This window comes from Chanos chanos, chromosome 10, assembly GCF_902362185.1.
Source record: "Chanos chanos chromosome 10, fChaCha1.1, whole genome shotgun sequence".
Taxonomy (NCBI): Eukaryota; Metazoa; Chordata; class Actinopteri; order Gonorynchiformes; family Chanidae; genus Chanos; species Chanos chanos.
Genome location: NC_044504.1, coordinates 32,488,260 through 32,494,895, shown reverse-complemented (window position 1 = coordinate 32,494,895; position 6,636 = coordinate 32,488,260).

Genomic DNA, 6,636 nt, shown 5'->3' with positions numbered 1-6,636 from the left:
TATAGACATAGGAGATTTTTGGTTTAATTTTAACATTTAAACGTAATTACAGGTTGAGCATCCCTAATCCGAAAATCTGAAATCCGAAATGCTCCAAAATCCAAAACTTTTTGAGCGCCGACATGATGCCACAAGTGGAAAATTCTACACCTGAACTCATTTGCCCATGTGTGGCCCTGACGATCTCTTGGCACCAGTTTGTTACTTACCGTCATCAACGCCAGAACTAAGTGCATTATTCACTGTGTGTACACTGTGTGTTTTGCTTATTCTCTGCTTTGTGGTACAAAGATGTTGCTGAAAATGTCAAAAAAGAGCCCCAGGTACCCCTACCGGTAACAGTGATAACGTCGCAGCGCGACGCATTACTCACGTGTTTGTGGTGATGCTGCTGTAAACAAACTGACTATGCTGCCAGTCGTATAAAAGTATAGCACATACAGTTATGTTCAGTACGTAATAGGCCTACTTGGTAATGATACTAAACAACTATGTTACTGGTTTATGTATTTGCTATGCAATACTTTTCATCGTTATTTCTACTAATTAAAAAAAAAAACTTTACTGTAAAACAGTAGGCCTATGCCATGTTACGCCGGCAGAAGCCTCATACATCTCATGTTTACTGCGTCTCTCTACAGGTTTGTAACCCAGGAGCAATAGGCTATACCATATAGCCTAGGTGTGTCGTAGGCTATACCATATAGCCTAGGTGTGTAGTAGGCTATACCATCAAGGTTTGTGTAAGTACACTTTATGATGTTCGCACAATGACGAAATTGCCTAACGACGCATTTCTCAGAATGTATCCCTATCGTTAAGCAATGCACGACTGTGTTCCAAAATCCAAAATCCGAAACACTTCTGGTCCCAGGCATTTCAGATAAGGGATACCCAACCTGTATTTGTCGATGTAGGCTATAATGCAACTCAGAGACGCTAAGTGAAGAATCATCTGCAAAAACAAGCATAGACAAAATTTGTTACAAGATATTAAGTGCAAAAAATTCCACAAAGCTGCATGAAGACATTTTTTAAGAAAAACGGGAGGGGGGGGGGGGGGGGGGGGGGGACTCCCTTGCAGTATGACCTGGGAAAACGCTTAACAGTCAGCGTTTGGATGCTGGAATCTTCTTCAGTTCCAACAGAGATCATTCAATATAGGCTGAGGAAAGTTTTTAATTAGCCGTAGAAAAATCTCACTGTGCCACCACTGAGTCATGTTTGCCTCATTAAATATATATCCAAAGAGTGTGAGTACTGTTAACATGTAGCTCCATTCACATTCCCATGGAGTCTCACTAATTGGCTCAATACATAGCTAGTAAGAGCCTTAACCTGCTGCGAAAACTGCAGTATGTTAGCTTGGACTGTGTGCTGCTCATTAGTGGACACTGAGAGCAATATCATGACCCACATATTGTCTCTCTAAGGTGTTTTATTAGCAGAGTTCAAGGCTTAAAACCAGTCGAGTCATGCATGATTCTATAAATTAGAGCATTATCTAGCCTGAGAGCACATGACACAATGAGCGCACAGACGTCAGTAGATCCACGCAATCTAAGTGTTATGACGTGTATATCATTAGAGCTGTAGAAACGTTACACTTGAAAACACATAAAATGGTTTTGCGACCAAATGTACATTTTAATGAGATCTAAACCAAACTGCACATTTTTGCAATCCGTATTTTCTTTTCTTTTCCTTTTTTTAACAGAGACAAAAGCTGTCAGTGAAAGCAGAAATACAAGTGCAGACACTTGCGGTAGGTGGTCTATTTGAGGATGCAGGGCCTGTGGTATAAAAATCTTTAGAAACATATGTGATTGTGAGCTTCTGAAAAGGCAGGATAGGACGATGATCAACAGGAAGGCATGTGACCTCTGGATTTCCTTCATTTAACCAAAAGCCCTCTGTAAATTCAACAATCTCTTTCTCTTACAGACTGCAAACTCACTGTGAGGTCCTGATGGCCACTGTTATAAGAGTGGAAATCTCTTTTTATCCAGTAGAGCCACGACATAGCACAATAGCTTCAGAATACATTAATCGTTACCAGTAGGCGATTTGTTATTTTTTAACAGGGGGGATGGCCCAATGGCCAACAAGGGAGATGGCCCAATGGTCACTGACACTACCCTATAGAGTATACAAGGGGGTAACAGGTAAACAAGGGGGATGCATTTTGGTCATTTTCCTAACAAGGGGTATGGCATCCCCATGCATCCCCCTACAAATCGACTACTGATCATTACCACAAAGACTAACACTGTCAACACATATACCAGTCACATCCCAGTCTAAGCCTATCTCTGCTCCAACCCATCGGGTTTCTGATCACAGATCTAACCAGCATGCGTCCAGCATGCGTCCAGCCTCGCTACGATTTCGTGACAACATCCAATTATGTTTCCTCCATCCAAATCTTTAGTGGTCTCAGACAACAGAGTCTTTGCAACATTGTGAACTAGTTGTACAATGGCGTTTGTGAAGAACTTCTGGAGGTGATGGAATGGATTGGAGCTGTTTAAAAATACAAAATGGGTGTTCAAAGTAAAATTAAGATGGAACCAGAGTTGTAATAAGGACTCAAATATTAACCATAAAGACCTTGTACATGGGTAAAAAAAGGAGAGGATTACAGGAATGTTGAAGTGACACTACCACAGTTTTGAGCCTGGAGCAAAATACAACATTATCAGAAAATCAAAACAGCCATTGAAATTGTTTTCTCCAATGTCAACAAAATTCCTCAGTCTATTACTCCATGTTCTATTTTTTCCTTAAACCTTGAGAAACCCATTCTCTTTGTACGCACTTCTCTTCTCTCTGCCCTGTAGATAAGGTTTGAGTTGTACTTGGGCCAAGACCTCTGTTACAAACTGTTTCCTTTCTTTAACTCTCCACATGCATCTTCACAAACAATTTGTTTATGACTTGGGAGGTTGTTTATGTCAACTTTTTTTTTTTTTTGGTTATTTTTTTAAGGTCACAATTTTGTGCTGGGAACACAATGTATTTCCCAAACTCTTCCCCGAAAATTCTGAGCACATCCATGTGAAAAAAAATATCTGTCACTTGAGTGGGTCTTTTCGAGGCAGTGAATAGCCCAATTCAAGTATAATTACAGGAATCCTGTGGAGGATGATGTCATCAGCCAAGTCATACCCTATATCCATTGCCTCCGATATGAAGGCTTCACTTTTGTTCACTTATCAAATGCCAAGGTCAGGTACTTCTATGGCAACACCCTCTATGACAGAAATTACACTTGAAATGAGAGGCGAGACAGGGCTGAGTCAGTTCCTACCGATACTGTACAACACTCAATTCAAAAAGTGACGATGAGTGAAACAGATGTGTCAGTTTTCATTAAAGGTGACCAAACACCTGTATCAACACATCAAGTCTATATCAAAATAGCACATACCAAAATTTGTTTATTTGTTTGTTTTTTCTTTTCTTTTTTTTTTCTTTTTATTGAGGCATTGTTTCAAACTTTGATATTGCTCTCTTTTGTGACTGTTATACCGATAAACAAGCTTGGCACCTGGGTTGATTGCGGAGAATTAGGTTGCTTCTCCTGTATTTCATCTTGCAGCTCCAGTTAAGCAACTAAGCAACAAACCACTTTCATCAGTGGCCCATGCAGACTTGTGTTTGATCTCAGTCTCCAGGCCGTATTAAAAGACTACAAGGACCAGCAGCAGCCCTGTCATTAGTGCAGGCACTTTCATCTCCAGGGCCAGCTTCAAAGCCTCTGCCAGACCCTACCATTCACAAATGATCATGTTAATGCCAACTTGGTACAGTCAAGGCAGTACAATGCAAGTGTGTTGAGTGTGTTGAAAGTTTACAGAATAATGACTTTATCTGATTCATCTGGTACTCTGTGTAAGAGGATTAGGTTGCCCTGCTGGGCACCATATATCTGGGTGACCTAAATAATTACATAAATAAATAAATAAACTGAATACTGAATATATTACAGTATCTTGAATTTCTGTGAAGTTGTGTGTCATAACTGTGAGTGTCACTTTGGGTGATTCATCCTTCTCACAACAAATTATATAATTATAAAATGCCAGTCTGCCATTTCATATAGAGAGAGTGTGGCGGTTTTTAATTATATAATTCTTTATAACAATTATATAATTTTCTAATTAACACTGCAGCACAGAGAGAGAAGAGCCGTTTGGGAGTCCAAATCAATGACTCTAGTAAGACATAACAACCCTTGGACCATGATGTGGTGTGCCCCCCCTTCCTCCCTGTCATCTCTCTCTTCATCGTCATCCCGATGGCTGCTGCGGCCTCATGGCTTCCTGCACTGCTGTGGCTGTGTCATCCACCCTAACTGAGCCCATCCTGTCTTGTCATCCTTCATACTGCCTACTAGTTGTGTTTTCATGTTCATTATCACTATGTTGTTTTGTAATTTGCCCACTGGGTTGGCACCTATTGCACGCCTGGCTGGCCTAGAAGGGGTCTCCTCTCTCTGTGGTCTTTCTCAAGATTTCTCCTATTTTTCTGTAGCGTCTGGGTTTTTTGAGGAGTTTTTTCTTGCCCGCTTTGAGGATCAAGCTAAAAGGGGTGCCACCCTGCTCTGTTTGTTGTAATCCTGTGAGCATGTAAAGCCCTTTGAGACTGTAAACAGTGATATTGGGCTTTAAATAAACTTAAACTTGAAATTTGAAACTTGAGAAAAAAAGTGCTCACTTTTGACTGGAAGGGAATTATCGCTTTATTATCATTTAAGGTAGGTCCATTTTCCAGATCCAAGTAGTTTAGAAGGTAATTATGGAACATGTGGATTCCTCTGATGGAGGAAAGCATAGAAAAAAAAAATTGCATACTGATATTCAATACAATTATGACTAATTCGGAAGAAGCTGATAAATTTCTGTGGCAGGTGTTATGATTTTTGTGCCAAAGAAAAAAAAATTCCCGTTAGTTTACACAGGAGGGTCTTTATGACACATTGAGAACTGAGGGCTTTGTTGTCCCGAACCCTCCTGGTGGACACATTAGGTAATTTCTCTGTTTGGGTGTATATTTTGAGGAACCTTGAAGAAAACAGAAAAATTCTAGGTTTTCCTCATTTTAACAGATATCAAATAAAAATTGAGCCTCTTCATCCTCAAGCTTGCATTGATACAACTGAATTAACTGTTGAATTAATCCAATATGATTGTTATGTAGATTTGCGTTATGAATTATGCATGGTTCAGCAGATTGAAAAGTGTCCTTGGTTAAAACTGATTTAATGTCACAGCAGAACAATAGAAATTATTCGTATTTCTTTCTAGGGCAGGTTTCATGATTGAAAATATGACAGTCTATAGATAAGGCTTGGAAATGATGAGCAGGGCTCTAAAATTTCAGTTTCGTTTGATGGATTTGTGGCTGTTTAATATACAAGAGAAAAGCCAGTTCACCCAGTCATCACAGCAGCAAATCTGTAACTAACTGACCTCTGTTGCTTAGCTACCATCAATTTCCATATGTTTGCTTCCCCATTCAGGGAAAGCTTTGACTGAATAGAAGTTGAGGTGGGAATGTGAGGAGTAATTGTTGTAAAGTCCACTGGATCCCTGTCTGCAATGCAGGCTGAGAAAAGGATAAGACGCTGCCCCCAAGATGCCCTTAAAACGGTGGTTACCACAGTAACCACAGTTTTCATGAAATGCTTAAGAGCTATGGCCACACAGATGCTGATATCACGTATGAAAATGCATAAATAACAAATATCTCTTAATTATATGTTGCTATTGAAACTGGATTGTGGTAATCAGCCATAATTTTCATATATTCTTCAGATGTCTGTGGGCCGCTAATGAAAATGGAACAGGGATCGATGAGGTGGTTGATGACTGCATAAGCAAGCATTTTCAATGACACCACCTGATGATTACTATTGAAAGCAGTGGAACTCAAATGTAGATGTAGATTCATAGTAAAAAAAAAAAAAAACTCTCTTTAAAGATTCACTCTTTGCGTTCAATAAATGTATTTGGGAAGTGGAATGGTGCATTTGATCCCTGGGACTGGTGGATGACAGCTCACTCTGTGCTGAAAGCCCAACACTCGCATATCTGTGGGTTGAATGGAAGGATTTTTATTTCAGTTGAGAAAATGTTCAGAAGAACAATTATGCAAACAGGATGGCAGATTCCGCTTTACAGGTAGGCAGACATTTGATTCTTGAGGAAATGTCTTTGCGTGATTAGATGGCTGATATATATCATAGTCTTGGCTATAATCTGTGGATTTATCATTGATTCTTTTTTGATAAAAAATTTTTTGGTAAAAAAAAAACATTGACTGAGAGTCAGCCTACAACATGCCATGAGCAAAAAATATATATATTACACAATTATACTCTGGGAATGATGTGATGTGGAAAAAGTCACATAACATGGTTATATCTTCACAACTACATAACATTTTCGTACCTTTTATGACCCCTTACAATGAACCCAATTTTTTTATTGCCTGGCAACTGAGCTCTGGAGGTATAAAACTAATCCCTGTAATCTCTGCAAAGGGAAACACTGAAGATGGTTAAGGTTGTGAAAGCAAACATTTGGTAAAAATATTTCCTACGTTAAACAGCTAAGATTATATCAAACTAGG